The sequence below is a fragment of the Rattus norvegicus genome, chromosome 1 (assembly GCF_036323735.1).
Source record: "Rattus norvegicus strain BN/NHsdMcwi chromosome 1, GRCr8, whole genome shotgun sequence".
NCBI classification, from domain to species: domain Eukaryota; kingdom Metazoa; phylum Chordata; class Mammalia; order Rodentia; family Muridae; genus Rattus; species Rattus norvegicus.
This window is the reverse complement of record NC_086019.1, coordinates 176610459-176630518: the sequence shown is the minus strand read 5'-3', so window position 1 is coordinate 176630518 and position 20060 is coordinate 176610459. Positions and strand designations below refer to the sequence as shown.

Below are 20060 nucleotides of genomic sequence, written 5' to 3'. Positions count from 1 at the left end.
TCTTGGCCCTTGCCTGCGGTAGAGTTCTCAGTGCAGAGTAGGGGCTGTCAGGTGAGAACAGGGGAACTGAGGTCTCCACATAACTGAGTCCTTGTGAAAGACCTGGTATTACCCGTTTTTTCTGCTGAGTTCTGGAGTAAACTTTAATCTCAGCCACACACTATTGTTTTTCAAAGGGAAGTGGGTAGTGTTATCTGCATCTGTTCGACTTGTTCATAGGAAAAGATGCTAGATAGCCTACTGTTGCTGTCTTGCCAACCAAGAGCTTGTCCTGAGGGAAGTAGACACCCAGGAGGAGAGGTGAGATCCTGGGTGAGATCCCAGGTTCCTGCTCCTTGCTCTGCTCTTCTTTTCTCTTCCACCACCTCCTCAGGCAAGCCCTGCAGTCTGCTCGCCTACCCTTAGCTGGAACCTCCCATCGTCTGTGAGGTGTGGCAGGCCATCTTTAGGAAGCCTTCCTTCACCTTGAAAGTAGGTTCCAGCTAGATAACCCTGGATCCCTAGACGGTTTCTTAGTAGCCCTCCTCGCCATTCATTTCCTTCATTTCCTTCTCCTTTGGAATGCTTTTTCTTCCTATGGCTGACACAGGCTGAGCCCTTGACTCTTCTAACAACGGACCCTGTTAGCACTGAGGGAAAGGAGAATGCAACTCCCAGGGGCCTTCAGGGGCAGAGGCCATGCTTACTGTGTCTCAGGACATGCCGGTGGGCCCACTCAAGCTTTCAAACATACGCAGGAGCCGGTAACACCAGTTATTAGGATGGATTCCAGCACGAGAGGGAAGCTAGCTATGTGTGGACGCGACTCTAGGGAAACACAGGCTGACACAGAAAGCAAACCATATGCCCTCTTGAAAATGGGGTGTCCAAGTGTGGAGAGTCCTACCCCCATCAGAGGTAGCTAGCCCACCAAGAGCCAAGAGTCCATAAATCTCCCCTACTTTTTTAGTCTCTTCCACCTGCTAAAATTTTGGTTTACTAAAAGGCCCCTCCATATCCCAGAACTTCCTACTCTTTCCTCTTTCCTTCATTCCCATGGCTTCAGTTCTTTCAAAACTAACCAGTCGTGCCACTCTGAGGTCAGAGCCCAGCCAATGGGAAAGAGTCATAGTCCACCTGTGTTAGAATATAAAACCAGGGAATGTCCTCCCTGCCCACCCCATCTCCAACCCGTGTGCTTGCTAGCATGTGCTTGGGCGGTGTGTGACCTTTTTGTAAAAAGAGATGGCCTTGTCAAGCTTTGTTCACTTTGCCCCTGTGTTCCTCCTTGTTTGTTTCTAACACAGGAGAAGCTCTCAATAATCGAGTTTATGTCAGAAAAAAGATTTCTTTGATGGGCTCTCCTTCCTGTTCTACCACCTCCATCTCCTCTCCTTTCTCTTCCTCCTCTTGCTCCTCCCACTCTACAACTACCACCCCCGCCTCCTTTTTCATATCTACTTATGGTATTCCTAGTTTTAAAAATTAAATTGTATGCATTTGTTTGTTTGTTTACCGCTTGCAAGCCTAGTACCCTCAGATCCAAAAAAAAAACCGTGTTGGATCCTCTGGAACTGGAGTTATAGACAGCTGTGAGCCATCGTGTTGGTGCTCGGAATTCAACCCAGGTCTTTTGGAAGAGCAACGAGTGCTCTAAGTCACTGGACTATCTTTTGAACCCTTCCTGGACCCTCCTTGAGAGTTCCACGCACCAGCCATGGCTCTTGATAGGCCTTCTCCTTAGAATCCTCATATTGTCCACCTGCCTTCCTCTATAAGTTAAAACTTACCACAGGAATCCCGGTTATCTCTTAGCTGCTAGCTCTCTGTTGTATCTTCACTTACTGCTGGATTCCACCCTCTACAGCCCCCACATCAGATCTGCTAGCTATTGTCCCCAGATGTCCCCAGTCTTTACCTCGTCTCCAGCATCTTCCCTGTCCAGACAATAGAACCTAGGGCATTGGACTCTTATCACAACACCCCCAGCCCACTCTTCTGTCCCCACCCAGTACCAGCACAGTGTGGAATGTGATTGCGACAGAGAGTTGCTTGGTTGCCCCAGCACCGACTCGGGCACGTCCAGGCAAGCCTAGGCAGGTCATCAGGGGTTCTGTTGACATGAAGGACAGACAGCTTTCACAGAGAAAGCACAGATGGAGACATGGCCATATTAGAAACCAGATCCTTACACTGTTGTCTTCAGGGTTTAGAGGGATGGTTAGTTTGAGGTTGAATACTCCTTCGGGATGCCAAGGCCCGTTTGTCAGTATATTTGGAGATGGCAGTGGGGCACAGGAGTAAAGTCCTATCAGGGAGTGAAAGGTCATGGTGGAAGAGGAGACTTCAGGAACCAGTCCTGAGGTGAGAAACAGGCCTCTGTACCCTGCCTTCTCTCCTCCTCCAGTGTCTCCTTGGGCAAGCCCTGCAGCCTTCTAGACTGTGCAAGGGCCACTAAGCTGCAAGCAGTGGGCATCTAAACCTCTTACACTGAAAACAGATAGTGCTCGAGAATGAGGAGATACTCCGTTCTCTTTATAAATGTTCCTGAGTGAGGGTCAGAGCATGAACCCCAATAACCTCCCTAATGAACCAGGGTTAGGTTTAAATAAGGCTAAGCAGCCCTGGTCAAGGTGTGGTCCCGCCCATCACCATTGTTTGGGCTTCCAGCTCTGCTGCAGGAGGTGTTCTGACAAGTTGATAGAACGACCTGAAATTAGTCTTTGGGAAACAAACACCCTCTCTGGCTGGCACTGAGGCCCCAGCCTTTTCCTTCTCCCAGCATGAACTTCTTGAGGAAAAGTTTTGTGGTCCATGGTTAGAGTCTCTGGAGATTATCTTCTTTCCTGACAGGACAGTCACGAAGAGGTCATGTTGTCCTAAACAACCATCGCTATCTGCAGTGAGCACCTGGGAACTGCAGGAAATGACAGTGACCCTGGCTTGGTGTGGCCAACAGAAGGCAGAGGAGAGATACTCATGATTACATAGTGAGGACACCCAGGAATTCACTAAACGTCACATGCCCAGGAATCTCAACAGCTCTACAGAGCTCAGTGTACAATGGTCTCTAGGGGAAGGTCTGGGTGACTGACATGTTTAATTTGATGTTTTCTGTCTTCTCCCACACCCATGCAGTTGTCAAAAACCAGAGGACAATATCTCCAACTCCTCTTCTTTCAACAATTCAGTGATTACTCCCTGAACCCAGGCACTGGTGAAACAGCCCTGAAGATTAGTCCGACCTCACGCTTTCTAGATTGTGTAAGTTGATGACATGACCTCTCTGTGGTATGGTTAAGAAGAAAGTTTTATTGTGAAACTGGTTCCCATCTATCAAGTCATTTCCTTTACCCCTGGTAGAAGGGACATGTGGGAGAGAGAGAACAGCCAGGTGCATCTGGAAGAGTCCAGAACACAGAGAGACAGAAGTAGACAGAACATGGCCAGCAGACTGGACATGGCCAGGGCTTCGAGAGAGGGGGAAACAGCATGGGGAGATAGAATAGAGAGAACATAGTGAGAGAAGGAGGGGGAAGGGACAGAAGGAGAGGAGAGGAGAGGAGAGGAGAGGAGAGGAGAGGAGAGGAGAGGAGAGGAAGAGAGAGAGAGAGCAGTAAGAATAGCAGGGCTATAAGGAGATGCTTGCATAGACTTTGAAACGTGTAATCATGGGTACTTGTGATAATGAGTGAGCCCAGAGACCAGCATACACTTTGATATGGTGATAGGCACCAGGGGTAGTCATGTATCCCTTCTACCTGTGGTAAGACAATGACTCCTTTGGTAGATGGGAGCCAGCTTCACAAATTCCTGAGGGATGCTGGCTTTTCTCTAATTGCCAGAAACCCTCCTAAGTCCAGGTTGAATTTTGGAATTAGTTGGGGAAGTGGGTAGGTTGTGTGTGGGGGAAGAGTTGTTGTTTTCTTTGGACCTGACATCGATGCGGGGCACAGGTACGCAGAGGAAAGGTTGAAGTCCCAGTTGCTACCTTCTTGGAGAAAAATTAGCAGAGGATTGAAAACAGAATGCTGGCCAGGAAAGGGTGTGTGTGCCTATTTTGTTGTCTTTGGAGACAGTGTCTGTTCAACCTCATTTGTTTGTCCTGGTGTCTGGGTGCTGGATCCAGGATTCCATGCATTTAACATCACACCCAGTTCTAGGAGTCGCTAGGGATTGAACTCAGAGCTTTGTGTCTGACAGGCCAAGCTCTCTACCTACTGAGCTACATCTCCAGCCCCTGGTAGAGATAATTCTATGTGCAGAAATCATGTGTCAGAGAGGATATGGCATAGCAACATGGTTCTGAAACCAGAGAGTAAGGAGAGGGCAAGACAAGGGGAGTCTGCATTGGCAGGTGAGACAAGATCACAGGGGGATGAACCAAGGCCTGTCCAGGGCGGCTGAGGAGAATTTTAGCTATATTTTTTGAAAGCTTCATCCTGACCATGGTGTGAAATACTTTCAAAGTGACCACTTGGAAAGCCACAAAAACCAGAGTAAGAAGAAGTGTGGGAGTTCAGACTAGGGAGGGGCTGTGTCACTTCTGATAACCCGTCTCCCTGCCTTATTCTGTAAAGGGGACCCTGAGCCTGGAGACTTACGTTAAATAAACTGATGAGGGCTGGCTCTGAGTCCATGCTCTGCTGTGCACGGGAAGGCACCTGCCCCTAGGCAGTGGCTCCTGGGCCTGTTAGGTTCTATTATTTTATGAGATGAATTTTGTTGTATTCTCAGGGGCAACAGAAGCCCGTGTTTGTACAGGGAAATGGGGACAGGAAGCAGCCTGAGACACATTGTGAAGAAGTTCCTTTCTAAAATATTTTTTCAAATGTAGACAGAGGTGAATTAGAGAGCCTGGGAGTGTCCTGGGTCCACACCCACAGGGCTAGCTTCCTACGTAAGAGATGACACTGGGCTCTGATCCTGATGCAAGGATCAAGGTAAACTCAAGACCTTTTGGACTCTCAGGGGGTGCTGTCATTTCTTCTTGTCTCTGACACTCGGCCAGGTAATGAAAGTTGCATGGGATGGCGATGAAGTACAACAGATACAGTCCTCTGGTGTTCACCCCACCTTGCCATATCAGGTGACCAGCCTTCCCAGTGAGGCCATCCACGGACTCAGCCTCTTATTCTTGGGCTCAGTTGAAACAAAGGCCTGGCTTTGGGTTCACGAACTGCATAGCTCAGACAGGTGTGCATTCTGTCCCTCAGGTGACATCACTGTAGCCCGATGAGGACGGCCTCTGGGTAGGAAGAAAATGTCAGGTTACTACTTTCCCTCTCACGGAATTCAGCCGCAACAAGTTGAGCTCGCCTCAGTCCCCTGAACGCAAGTCACTTAGGAGAGAAAAAGTGGGAAATTTTACCATAACAAAAATGATGGCTGCCTCGTGTCAACACAATGTAAAGCCATACCTCCTTTTAGAACCCAGAGAGCAATAGCACCATGACCACAAATAAACGGCCATTTTCAAAGTGTCCCTTGGTTAATTCAGAGACTAACCAAAGGGGAACCAGTTCTTCAGCAGCAGGAATCTCCTCCTCGACACGGAATGTCCACTCACCCTGAAGTCCCCGGTGATGCAGCCTGATCCCATCAGGGGACTTCCTCCCAGTGCAAGGGCAGGGCCATTTTGTTGCTGTACAAACAGTTTGCAGAGGGCAGTGCACCTGGAGGCCTGAGAGGAGCTGGGGGAAGGGTGACAGGATGTGGGCCAGGGTCAGCACAGAGGTAGAACATGCATTTGTATCTTGGACATACTTTAAAAGTAAAGACACCAGGGTTGACAGATGCAGTTGAAGAGGGGACAGAGAAGAGCTAAAGTGTGGTTGGATAGAATGGCCACCCACTGCCACCACATTCCCGATTAGGAAGTGAGCGCTGCCCCTTTGTTGGCCTAGCTGAAGCCTGTGACTGTCACTTTCTGACCATGAAGCTCAGTTAGGAGCCATGGGCGCTGTGTTCCCTTCTGGCTTGTTGAAGCTTATGTTCATGTCTTAGATAATGATATAGTCACTTGCTGGGCCAATAAGGAAACAAACATTTTTATTATACAAAGTAACGGGTTGCACTATAATAATTTAAAATGTGCATCATTGTATCTCCTTGTATTCGACCCTCTCTCTGCCTCCCTTACCTCTCCTCTCCCCTTTCTCTTTCATGTCATATAACATACATACCTACAGTTAAATCTAGACTCCATGGAGAAACACGGGGTATTTTGTTGTTTTTCTATCCCCATTATCCTCTTACCACTTTCTGTCCCTCTAAGTCCCACCCCCCACAATCTTTTAATGTCACGTGAGAGAAAACACATGACATTTCTCTCTCTGAATCTGGCCTGTTTTGCTTGGTATGGTGATCTGCAGTTTTATCCATTCCTCTATAAATAACATTTCACTTTTTAAAAACTGACTAACCCCCCATTATTAACTACCTCGTTTTCTCTACTTACCTGTTGGTGGGCATCTAGGCCTGCTTCATATCTTGACTACTGTGAATGGTCCAGCAGTAAACAGAAATGTGTAGGTGTCCCTGAGGTCTGCTCACTTAGGTAAACAGCTTTTAAATTTTTTCATAGGCAGTCGTTCTGATTATGACCTAAATGACATTCTATAACATTTACTTCTTCATTTCTGTAACAAAACACTTGACAGAAGCCATCAAGGAGTGGGGGTCTGTTTTAGCTTATACAGTCCATCATGTCAGGGAAGCTGCTGCTTACGGGGCTTGGGACAGTTGGCCATGTTGCACCTGCAGTCAGGCAGCTGTGAGAGATGAATCTGCATTGTGCCCTGAGCCCCAGCCTATAGGACAACATCAAAACAATCATTCACCATGATCAAGTAGGCTTAATCCCAGGGATGCAGGGATGGTTCAATATATGGAAATCCATCAACGTAATTCGCTATATGAACAAACTAAACGGAAAAAAAAAAACCACATCATCATCTCATTATATGCAGAAAAAGCATTTGACAAACACCCCTTCATGTCAAAAATTTTGGAAAGATCAGGAATTCAAAACTGTAAATTGCTTTTATTATGTTTAGGTATGAGCCTTGAATTCCTGATATCACTATTTGCAGATGATATGATAATATACTTGTGACCCTAAAAATTCCACCAGAGAACTCCTACAACTTCAGAAAAGTGGCTGGATATAAAATTAACTCAAAACAAATCAGTAGACTTCCTCTACTCAAGAATAAACAGGCTAAGAAAGAAATCAGGGAAACGACACCCTTCATAATAGTCACAAATAATATACAATATAAAATATCTTAATGTTAAAATATGAAGGAATTTGCCACCAAGCCTGAAGATCTGAGTCCCATCCTCAGAACTCATATGGTGGTCATCTCTCTATATCTATATATATTGAGACAGAGTCTCTCTGTGTAGCCCTGGCAGTCTCAGAACTCACTATGTGGACCAGGGTGGTCTTGAATACAAAATAATCCACCTGCCTCTGCCTCCTGAGTGCGGGGATTAAAGGTATTCACCACCATCCCTGGAGACCTAAAATGTTGTTTTAATTAATTCATTGACAAAAGTAGGGGGAAAGCCAAGGGAGAACAAGAATGCAGTGAAGGTGCGCTTATTTGCTAGAGAAGGAGCCTACAAATTTGTGTAAATTTGATGGAGCAAGATAGAGAGGATTAAGTATGCTGTTTAACGATAACCATCAGAAGAACTCAATTAAGAGTGCCATTAAAAAGACGAAGGAAGAAGATTGGGAAGAGAAGTGGGAAGAGCGGCAGGTGTGCTGATGTCCTCATACTTCCTGCCGAAGACTCAGCAAATGCCGAGATGGAGAAAGCACAAATTAGATATGTGAGGATGGATCATGGAGCTGTGGCGATAATCACAAGAAGTCGAAAGTCATGGAGTTCAAAGTTCAACAAATTCAAATAGTTCAAAGAGGTCATTTCCCAAAAGTGAATACGGGAATTATATTTTGTACCTTTATGCTATTTGGACTTTAAATATCAGTTACTAAAAATAGTGGCGGCTTAAGAGTCTCCTAAGGGCTCGTGGTAATCAAAGGCTTGCTCTGCAAAGGGGCAGCATTGGGAGGTAGTCTTTAAGAAGGTGGGCTTAATGAGTATTGAGAATGTAAGGCTGCCCGTGTCACCCCTTTGGTGGTTCTTGTTTTATCCCTTTGGGGTGTGGAAGAGAGAGAGAGAGAGAGAGAGAGAGAGAGAGAGATTATGAAAGAACCAAGCCTAGCTCTTTCCATCCTCTTGGCTGCCTGTTTCAGATGTAGCCACTTGCTCCTACATAGGCTCCTATCATGGGTCTCCCCCCTCTACCTCTGTAGCTACCTCTTCTTAGAATTCTTTGTGTGTGTGTGGTGCTGGAGATTAAACCTGGGGGTTCTTGTTCACATGCTCTGCCACTGACCATTGTGTTTTGGTGACAGGGTTTGCTCCATAACCTCAAGCTCACGTTATACTCACTGTGTATCCCAGACTGTTCTCAAAACTTGGCCTTCCTGCTTCTACCTCTTTAGGCTGGGATTGTAGGCGTGAGGAATCATTCTCAATCCATCTCGTATTTCTTACTTCAATATCTCTGTGCTAATAAACTTGTTTGTTCATAAGCAGCCCATGCCGGGTATTTTATTATAGTCACTAAAAGCTAAAGAGCCCTCATGAATGAATGAATGAATGTGTGAATAGATGATGGATGGATCAATACATTGGGATATTTTGGGAGTAGGGGAAATGAAAAGTGTTGTTCATGAGAGAGAGAGAGAGACAGAGAGAGAGAGAGAGAGAGAGGGAGAGGGAGAGGGAGAGAGAGAGAGAGAGAGAGAGAGAGAGAGAGAGGGAGAGGAGGGGATATGTTTGGTGGATGTGTGATAAGGTGTGGGGAAAGGGGTTGCCTCCGTGGGCCCATGCTGAGGCATTCTGTCCTCTTGACGGACCAACCACATGACAGTATAGTATAGAATAGAGTGTATTCGGGGCATGGGGAGGGGAGTGAAGAGGGTAGTAGAGGCAGAGAAAGGCAGAGGGAGAGGAGAGAGGAGAGAGGAGAGAAGTAGAGGCTGACCATGAGCATGTGGAGAGAGGGGGGGGGAAGGAATGGGGAGAGAGGGGGAAGGGGCAAGGGGACAGGGTGGGAGCAAGAAGGCAAGAGCAAGAGAGAGAGGAGGGGTCAAAAAGGGGTTCCCTTTTATAGGGAGTCAGGCATACCTGCCTGTTGCCAGGTAACGGTGGGGTGGAGCTTAGACAAAATGCTAACAAAAAATATTCCCTGGTAACACTGTGGTCAAAGAGAACATTTCATCTGATAAGTTCTCCATTGTAACATCAAGCTGTTGTGACCAAGAAGATTTTTGTCTTCTACTGGCTGGTTTTCATGATCCTACAGGATGTAATGCATGATACTGAAGGGGAAAAGTTACCAGACTCACCCCACTGTGACCCCTAAAACTACAACCGGCCTGTTGGTAAAGTAATGGCACAAATATTATGGGAGTGACCAAATGCTTTCTGTTTGCATCTAAAGCCCACTCCATGAGATGGAATGTATACCTGGCACTCTTTTTTTTTTCTTTTTTTCGGAGCTGGGGACCGAGCAGGGCCTTGCACTTCCTAGGCAAGCGCTCTACTGCTGAGCTAAATCCCCAACCCCCTACCTGGCACTCTTAAGGGGACAAGAACCTGTGGCTAGATAGGTCATAGGCTGTGGAGAGAATCCAGGACTATTACTCTGCTAAATAAACATCATATTAGGATGACTCCTAATGACATTGATATACCCATAGTTCAGAGCATCTCTCAACCCTCATCAAGGGAGCTTCTCCTTGCAGTAGATGGCAGTTAACATAGAGACCCTTGATTGGTCAACATGCAGAGAATAAGATACTTGGAGTGCCCGATCCTAAATGGGACACATGCTTAACACAACCGTCCTCTTAAGGTTGAGGGATCTTCAACCCCAGATGCAGTTTAGGGAAACAATGGGTGATCTAGCAATTACCATCATCTAACAGAGGGGGCATTGGGCAGGAAGGAGTTCCAGAGGGATGCTCGGAAGGCAGCCAGGCAGGCATTTCAGCTGCAGCAGGACTGGCACAGGCAGTAGACCCCACATCCAAACTAGAGCCTCATTTCCTATAGCAGGGGGACAAACGAGATCACAAGGCTGCTCCATTTAGGCCTGACACATGTGGCAGTGTGGCTGAGCGCTAGATCTAATTTGCTTTCACAACCACACCACCTTCATTTAATGGAGCTAGAAGGCATTTTTTTAAAAAACCCTTCTTTTAATAGAAACACAACACAGAATTCATTTTCCAAGTTGCTCTTTCTTTTTAAACATAAAATTGTTACACATTACTCTTTTCATGTAACTTTGACTTATTGGAAATTAAATTTTGTCTCATTGATTTTTTTTCCTAACAATATAGCATTAGGTTCCTTGTCAAGGTTGAGGTAATATACAATAGAAGTCACAGAAGTTCGGCCCCACCACCTCCTTCCCCTGAGCTCTGAATAAATTGCTTTCGAATCTCATCTTCATTATTTACTAGGCCTGACAAGTTGTGTTATTTAACAGCCTAAGGTTCATTTTCCAGTACTAAAAGGCAGAAGTACTTTTATTGATTCTCAAGGTTGCTATGAGGATTAATTGAGATAACTGTGTGAAAGTTCTAGGAACCTTGTATATAACCTGTAAATACTGGTACACAGACAATAAAACCACAGTCAATTGTGTCTTCCTGGTGAGACAGCATCCCCCACCCTTGTGTTCAGGAGAATCAGGGGAAAGTGGCTAGTGACTTACTGAGGCTGCATATATCAAAAGTGTCCCCTTTAACAAGGCTTGACATATGCAAATTGTGCAAAACACTGGATCACCAGATGGTGTATCTAGCATCCCCAGGGGTTTCTTGTTCCTTCCCACCTGCCTGTCTCTATACCTTTACTGTCCTGTCCCCAGACTGCCACCAAGCTGCCTTCTGAAACTACCCAGGGTTTCTCAGGACTGTGAAGAGTTTTTGCTGTGTTTGGTGGCACATTCTTAACAGCAATGCCATTCTCAAGTGTATTCTCACAGTCTAGGACTTCAGTCTGGCTTTGTCTGTTTTCCTGTGATTGAACTGAGTGCGTGGGATATTGAGAGAATTTTTACCAAGGTGAGATGCTCTTCTCTCAGAGGTCGTACATAATATTGACATGATGCAGACCTTGATCACTTGGTTAAGGTAGTACAAGCAAGATCTCTCGTGGAAAACTTACTTTTAATTATTTCTTCTAGATTTATTTTATGTGTGTGTATGAGTGTTCTGCCTGCATACATGATGCACACTGTGTGCATGCCCTGGTGCCTGTGGAGGTCAGAAGAAGGCACTGGATCCTTGAAATTGGAGTTAATTCCAATTGTGAGTCATTGGATGCTGTAATAACCTGGATCCCTCTGCTAGAGCAACAAGGGCTCTTAACCACTGAGCCATCTCCCTAGCTCCTGAAAAGTTAAATTTTAAAAAAGGTTTTTATGTACTTGTGTATGTGTTGAGTGTATGCATATACATGGATGTATGTGTCTCTCTCTCTCTCTGTGTGTGTGTGTGTGTGTGTGTGTGTGTGTGTGTGTGTGTGTGTAGGTGTATACCTGTGTGTGTATAGGCCAGAAGAGGGCATCAGATCCCTCAGATCTGGAATTTCAGATGCTTGTGGATTGTTAATAAGGGATGAGATCTGAACTCTGGCCCTCATCTCTATACAGCAAGCACTCCTAACCATTGAGCCACGTTTCCAGCTTGAAAATCTACTTAAAAAAAAAAAACAAAAAAACCTCTTCTATATTCTATTCTTGGGACGTTCCAACCAATACTCAATGGAAAAAGAAGGAATTAGATTCTCTCCTACAAGGAGGAAGAACTACATGTATCATTTGGACAGCCCTACCAATAAGCTCACTCTTGTCTCCAATTACTTATTTACACATTCAGCGTCTGTATAGTGAGGGCTCGTGGATGTTCAATTTACTTTTAGGTTTACGTTTTAGGACAGTCTTGCTTAGATTTAGTAACTCAGGTAGATATAGTCATACAGGATAATGACATGGCAATGAAAACCCCAAACGGACCCCTCACGTTTATGGCATATTGATTTTGGGGAAGTGTTTCATAGAATAGTATTTCTGGCAGACAGTACACAGCTAGAGAGCCATGTGTGGAAGAATGAAATGGAACCCTTGACTCTCACAGTCTACAAGAAGACTACATGGCGGGGCTAAGTCAATATGACTAGACTGTGTAGGTTAAGGAAGACGATGGCGCAGGGTCTAGAAACAGTGATGGATTGTAGGCGATGCTTAGGGAAGGGTGGAATGCTATTGAAGGGCCAACAAACGCATGTCTTGCTCCTGGTGCTCAAATCCCGGCTCCACTACCTTTTACCTGTTTGACCTGCTTGACTCAACTTCTCTGATTGTGCCTTATATGAAAAATATCATACTTGATGACATTTAGCTTATCGTGAAGTTTAAATGGAAAATTGTGAGCCACACTCCACAGGCAGATGTGTTTGGACACTTGCTCCCCAGCTGGGGATGCTGCTTAAAAGGTCGTGGAACCTGTAGGGGATGGAGTCTCATTGGAATAAAGAGATCATTGGGGGACGGAGGAGCGTGAGGTTTAATAGCCAAACACTACTTCCCATGGCCTTTGCTTGTGACAGCTGCTGTAATGTCACCAGTTGCTTCATGTTCTTACGAACATGTCCTCCCCACCACTCCCATGACATCCGTGACATCTGGCACTCTTTTTATACTGTGAGACCTAACAAGCCCTTCCTCCCTTAAGTGACTGCTTGTCAGGTGTGCTGTAGTAGCAACAAGAAAAGTTAGTGATGTATGCGTGAAGAACTTGCTGTGTAGTTTCAGCTTACTTAGGAGTTTTGACTGTCATTAAGGACAAGACTAATGTGAGCTATTATTAACCTTATCTTGATATTGCCATTATCATTGAGTGGAGATGTTATGTCTAAAGAGTAAAGGAAAGTGTGGTGGGGACTACAGGACACTACTTTTTGAATTAACTGACGGGAATTTTGGTACCAAAATTATCACGATCCAAAGCCATGGTCTAGGGAATACAAAATGGCTGCAGAGACCAAGGTCTGCTTATATCTGTGCTGGACAGACTCTGGGAAGAGGCACAGAAACCTCTAGAACTCTGACTCATGAACGAAACGTTAGCCATCCCCCCAGTCAGCAGCAGAGTATGATGAGATGGCCTGACCCTGCCTCTGAACTTCAAATCCTGTTTGCTCAACACAGCTGGCAGTGCCTACCTTCCCATCTGCTGGAGGGAGAGAGGAGTATAGATCCTGGTAGGTAACGCAGGTCTCTACTCAATATGCTCTTTCTTTAAGGAAAAAAAAAAACAGAGGCCAGGCTTTGTTTTGTTTGATAATTGCATATCAAGCTGTCACCCAGAGCTTAGGGAAGGATATGAACAAACTCATAAATTATCCAGTATTCAAAAGCAATCTTGATACTGCTATCAGGAGCCTCTTTATGCTCGGAGGAGCGTGCAGTATTTTGCAAAGGCAAACACTCCGAGGGAAATATCTTAATGAACCTAGGGTGCTTGGGTGACTGCAAAAGACAGCTGGTAGATCCCAAGAGTGACTCAAGGGGGAACATGAATGCACCTGCTAGGTGTTCCATTCACACCACAGTAGTGAGGCCTGGGATCATTTCACACTTACAAGAGGCTTCCCGTGGCAGCAGTGCATGTTGTTTGGCTTGGTTTGGTTATTCATTTTGCTTGTGTGTAAGGGTGGGGTGTGGTTTGAGAGGAGAGCGCCCACTTTGGGGGTGGGTATTCATGGAGACCAGAAGGGGCTCTGGAGCTGGAGTTAAGATAGCTGTGAGCCACCTAACATAGACACCTGGAACTGGACTCTGTTCTTCTGTGCGAGCTGCAAGAGTTCGAAACCGCTGAGCTATATCTATGGTCTTCTGCCTCAAGGATCACTATGCCCCGCTCACAGTGGAGCTTGAAGGGCAACTCAGGGAGTTATGACTTTTATTTATGTTTAAATATTTGTTTTATGTATGAGTGTGTATGTTTGTGTCAGTGACGGTGTGTGCGCACATACGTGTGGAGGTACTTGATGAGGCCAGAAGAGGGTGTCAGTTAGAGTTACAAGTTAGAGTTACAAGTGTGATCTGAACTCCAGTCCTGGTGGTTGAGCAGTGAGTGATCTTAGCCACCAAGCCATCCCTCCAGCTCCAGTTCCTGACGTCTGTGTTCACAACAGCATTCGGGCTGGTCTCTTCTTGTTTTCTCTCCTCCTCGTGGTTTATTCCATTGGCACTTTTAACTACAAGGTCAGGCACGTCTCAAATTGAGCCATTCTCAGCTGGCAGGGTCATGCCCTCATCTGTCTACCTACCCTTTGGTCAGCTCACAGCGACAGGCACCATCCAAAGGGTATAGGAAGCATGGTCCCTTCCTCACAGTAGTTCATGGGTTACAGCTGGAAACCGTAATCTCCAGTTTGCCTACCTGTGCCCTGCCCTCCCCAGGGACTTTGTCTCTACCTAACTCCAGCTTACTCTTCAAGCCCAGTCTCAAGAACTCCTCAGCCCAGCCTCTGCTGCCAGAAAGTCTCTCCTGCTTAGCTTTCAGGCCAAGGGGCTTTGGAACTCCAATACCTAGCCCAACAAACCACTGCCGTGCTACACGCTCGCTCTGGGTATCTGCTGAAGTAAAGGGGTTTCTTCAGTTCTCCATTGGGTGGAGATGAGTGCATTATTTACACAGGCTCTGCTGGGGGGGGGGGCTCTGCTTCTACCACCAGAGAGGAGGGGTCTTTGTAGGAACGGAAAACAAGCATCAGTCACTCCGGGATTTTTTGCTTTGTTTCTTTTGTTTGTTTGTTTTGTTTTTGTTTTCGTTTTTTGAGTCTGATTTAGTACATTTATCCAAGATGTTATGCAGCATCCCTTAGGGACAGCCACAGGGAGAGGGGTGTAGGGTGCCAGGCAGTGTTGACCAATGACTTGTAAGAACTCAGAGGGAAAGGTGGATCTTGCTGATGTCGCCGGTAAGGCTCCCATTTCCCCTGCAAGTCCTCACCTTTGTAATCAGCCCAGTTTCTCAATGAGCCATTTGGCAACTCTGCAGTTGCCAAATGCAGTCTTCTCAGCATCTTTTCCTTTCCCCAGCAACCCCTGAGGCTGATAGTAATTGGACCTTGAGGTTTCTGGGATAAGGGTGGATCTCCCACCTTGCTGTGCTGGAGCAGGAGCTGTGGGGGCTGGGACTGTAGGTGTCATGCTCTCAGCCAGATAACTGCCTGCCTCTTTTATACCTGTTGCTTAGTGACACCGAGGGACAGAGGCTTCGGATCTGCTTTCCTATTGGTCTGGTGGTGGTGTTGACAGTGGACCGGATCCCTGGCCCTGGGCTCTGTAAGACACCTGAGGAGATTGAGTTTCAAGCTACTGGCTCCTGAAAATACACATCCTTAACTCCTTGTGTCCCCTGAGACTGCCAGGGCCCAGAAGTGGCTGCCCGCTCCTATAGCAAGGCCAGAGTCTCTTCTGCCTGGCCGCTGTAGCAAGACAGCTTCCTTCTCGCCTCACTTCTTGTGTTTTCCTGTACGACAGCTTAAACAAACGGGTGGTAGTTTAAGTCATGAGAGTTGAGCCAGGACAGGCTGTCAGGAGACAGTTTGTTTTATCAATGTTAGGTTAAGATTGAAAGTCTTCCTGGGGTGGCCAGGAACCTGATTGCCAGGACCCACCCCTTTCTTGGATAGAGCTGGGGTCTGGTAGGAGAAGAGAGACATGGGAGGCTGAGGTGACTATAGGGATGTGACCAGGGTGAGAGTTAAGACACAGAGGAGTCTAAATGCATGCAAGGTGGCACCTGTGGGATCCTCGAGTGACCCCATGGCGTAAAGGGGCAGTGCCTTTAATGGAGGTCAGTTCTCTGCTTGGTGAGGGGCATCTGAGCTCTACCTCCTGCCTCTGTGCTTTCTGCCTCTGTCTCCTTCAGCTGAGAGAGAGGCTAAGAGTGAGATAAGCCAGGACAGCTGTGGTGAGGGATAGAAGATGCCCAGTTTGGGCTGGATCCTCCAAGTGCTCAGTTCTGTCTTTCTAACCCTGGTGCCACTTATAGAAAGCAGCAGGCCCCAGCCCCAGACAAAGCCCCACCTCTTACCCCTCACCCCTCATCTCTTCTCACCTGCCACCACTAACAGAGTTACTTGCTTCATAGCAGGGAAAGTGGAGGATCTTGCAGGGGTCCTCGGTTGAGTCAGGAGAAGGTACTGTTGGGAAATGTTTTCATCCCTTCTGTTGAGCCTGGCAGTCACCTACCTGAGCTCTCTGGCTCATACTCTGAGAGCATGCCTGAAGAGAATCTTAAGGTTGGTGACGATGTAGTCAGGGCGCTTGAGCAATTTCTTCAGGATTAACTAACTGACCTATATCTACACCAGCCAGCTCTTACACAAGAAGGGTTTGAAGTGGGGGAGAAGCTCCAGAAAGGACTCCATGACCAGGGAGGCATGATCGGGTTCTAGTAACTCATAGGACCCACTGGAGCCCGTGTCCTGTCGTCTTTGTCTGAAGGGCACCAGTGAGTGGGAGGACTTTCTCTCCCAGGCTGTGATAGATCGCATTCACACAGTTCCACTCAGTTCTTGAGTCATCATCTCCCTGTCACAGCTGTCATTCCTCAGAAGATTTAGTGCAACTCTAACTTTTGTTTGCGTCTATGATCTGAGGAAAATGATCCTTTTATGTCCAGTGAAATTGCAAAGTGTCTCCTAAGAACATGGCGGTAATTTTGCTGTCGTTGGGTTCTTCTTCCCTTTGGACTATAAGAATCCATTGAAAACGTCAACTACAGGTGAGGTTTAGTTCTGGCTTTGGGTGTATTTCCAGAAAGAAGAGACGAATGCCATACGTCCAGATATGATGTGGATGTGTTGGATTTTGTTTGTTAGAAAGGAAGAAGGCTTGAGATAAACATGGTAAGATCCATCCTGGTGCAAAACAAACATAAAATACAAAACAAACAAAACTGCCCTCCACAAAAGGAACTCATCTAATTATATCTGCAACAACCTTATTTCCAAATTGAATCACATTCTAAAATGTTGGGGTTAGAACTTCAACATAGGAATTTGTGGAGAACAGAAACACAACAGAGACCTTCTCAGGAGCTCGTAACTTATTTGCTATTTCTTAAAATCAATGTGGCTCACTAAGGATCAATCTTGTCTATCTGATTACATTTCTTACTGTCAACAGGATGGGTAACCAACTCACCTGGAAATGAACAGAACCCAAAATGCTGCCCCCTAATGGCCACAACCGGAATCCATGGTTGGTTGTTGCATCATAATGAGGCTCAGCCTTCCAGGCTCTCTGAAATCCACATAGGAAGGAACTCCAAAGAAGTTAACCTCAAGTGGGTCCGTTTGACCTAAGGATCAAGAACTTGTTACTAGAATGGCAACTACGTGGGTCAGACAAAATACCAGAGAAAATCAGCGTGAAGGGAGAGAGATTTTTTTTTTTTTTTGGCTCAGTTTTAAGGTTTCAACCTATAGGCAGTTGGCTTCATTATTTTCAGGCCTGTGGTGAGGCAGGTGGTCAGAGTGTGTACTAGAGGAGGCTGCTTACCTCACGGTGGTCAGAAAGTAACAAGGTCAAGAATGAGATACTGTCCCCCAAAGGGCACACCGCCAAGGACCTCTTTTCAGCTAGACCCCACCTCATAAGTTTCCATCTTGTCCCAAACCCATCAAACTAAAAAATCCACTCTCAGTGGATGGCTTCATTGATGAGCTCTGAACCCTCTTGATCCTAACACTTCCCAAAGCCCCACCTCTGAATACTGCAGCCCTGGGAACCAAGTCTTCAACCCAGGAGCCTCTGCGCGATGTTCCAGACACAGGCTGTAACAGCCACCACCCCACACCCACTGACGCTGCTCTCTGACTCTTTTGTAACTAAATCCCTGAAGCTGGGCAAACAATCTTCAATTTCCCTCGTACCACCGCGTTTCCACTTCCGCTTCGTTCGCAGGCTTCATTCGTACCTCTTCCCACACGTCTGCTTTGCCAGAAATAACAGTGCAAAGGAGTGTGGGTGGCAGGATCCCAGCACCGAAGCTTGGGCTTCCATTTCCCTCCATTGTTCACTGCAGCACTAGGCTGTCCTAAGGGCAGTTTTTCCAGATAAAGAAGGGCCTGGTTGACTGCCAGTGATCGGGCAGGTTCACAGCCCTGGCCTCCTGATGGGCATGCGGCGATTCCAACTCAGATGTGCTCTATCTCCTCTGCTTATCACTTGTCTTCAGCTGCCAAGAGATAGACAAAGGGGTAGAGAGGCAGCTCGGTGAGCCAAGCCTGGGGTATTCCCCGGGGGAGTTTAGAGGCTTCCAAACAGCCAAAAATGGCAGCCTCGCCGAGTCTCTCTAGACAGGGATTTCATTTCAGTGTCTGCTATTTTAAAGAAGCAGGGACTCCGGGGCTCCCTGGAGGGATATGACATCTCCTTAGGGCTCTAACGGTAACAACGCACCCACTTTCTTCTTCAGACCTGCAATTTCTAAACCCCAGAATGTCAGAAAGACTCAAAGTATTCCAAGAACCTTGGCTTTGAAGGACTAGTCAGAAGTATTTCCACTTCCGTCAACCTTATTCAGTTTTGAAAGTAACCCCATGTTAAAACTAACACGGGCTGACTAACTCCAGATTGTTCTAATGCCAATCCCCAAGTTGACATTTGATATTTGTATTACAGTTTTGTTCCCCTGGGGGAAAATTGAGTGAAAATTATTTTTTTGCAACTTGTTATGAAATTAAGAGCTGCTTCAAAGGAAAAAGCTGTGGGGTTTTGTGTATTTTGTTGTGTTCTCTTGGATGGACAAGATAGCAGCCAGGGAAGGAACGTGTCACCTGTCAGGTCCAAACTCTAAAAGGCAGTCCAAGTACCCACCCAGAAATGCGCTCAACCTGGACTATAGGAGGATTTCTGGAGGTTAGATAAAAGCCACCATTCCTCAGGAACTTGTAGAGCTGGTTTCTGGAAACCAAATGAAGTCATATTCCATTCCTCTGGCAGAAGGGACTTGTGGTACCTATTCGTATCAAAGCCCATGCTCGTGTGCAGGCTCCCTCAGTATCACACATACCTGGTATACAGAGTCCATACTAGCATCCCAGCTCTTCCTACCTCCTCCAGCCCCTGCTTCCCTCCCTGCAGCTGCTCCTGCTTCTTACAACCCGGCCATCCCCACTATTCTCTGCTCTCGATACTCTAACTCGACTTTCTCTGTCCTCTGTCTCCTACTAATCTCCCCTCATTTGCAGATAGTCCTCACCCTGTCCAGTCTGCTGGCCATGTCTAGTCTACTTTCCCTCTGCTCTGGACTCTTCGAGATGCTTCTGGCTGTTTTCTCTCTCATATCTACAATAAAACCTTAACCATGCCATGTAACAGTCATACCAGCAGGTTTTTTTTTTTATCGTGCCCCCTTGCATATATCTGGTGCCAAACCCATGAATATGCCACAAAGCCTGACAACTCGTTGATTTTTGGATTCTACATGGTGGTAAGAGAGAACCAATTCTCTCAAGTTTCCCTTTGACCTCAAAACACACGTACAAAAATTAAAGATTTAAATGTTTTAAGTAATTATGTTGGTTTCTCCAGAGCCCAGCCTATATAACCCAGAAAAAAAAAATAATCACAGGCTTGGTGCTGTAACTGCCAGGGCAGGAGAAGAGACAACATAAAGAGACACTTTCGCACAACCCACTTCAGCTATGGAAACCTCAAACCCTAAAGAACTAAAAAATTCCCCGGAATCTCATGGTGGGAAGGAACCAGCTGAAGCCTGATACCAGCCAGAAGAGGGACTTGCCTCCTGAGAAGAGGTTTTGCTAACTTACTGGTCTACCTTGCAGAATAGACTGAGCCATGACAATGATGGCTCAGTGATGAGCAGGACCACAGCTTGACCAGGGCTGTTCAATGTACCTCTCGATCTCTAGTTTGGCCCATACTTCTTGTCAGCACCA

At 46.4% G+C, this 20060-nt stretch overlaps 1 long non-coding RNA gene across 2 annotated transcripts; it reads right to left on the bottom strand.

The window, feature by feature from the left end:
• Positions 1-4778: 4778 nt before the first annotated feature.
• On the bottom strand, positions 4779-17981 carry LOC102547978 (uncharacterized). Of its 2 annotated transcripts, none has more exons than XR_350625.5 (3): positions 17861-17981; positions 17299-17455; positions 4779-5227 (listed from the first exon to the last, which is right to left on the bottom strand). It is a non-coding gene; the product is annotated as an uncharacterized LOC102547978 (long non-coding RNA). The 2 variants fall into 2 exon arrangements; XR_010063132.1 differs by having other exon boundaries at positions 17656-17881.
• Positions 17982-20060: the final 2079 nt, after the last annotated feature.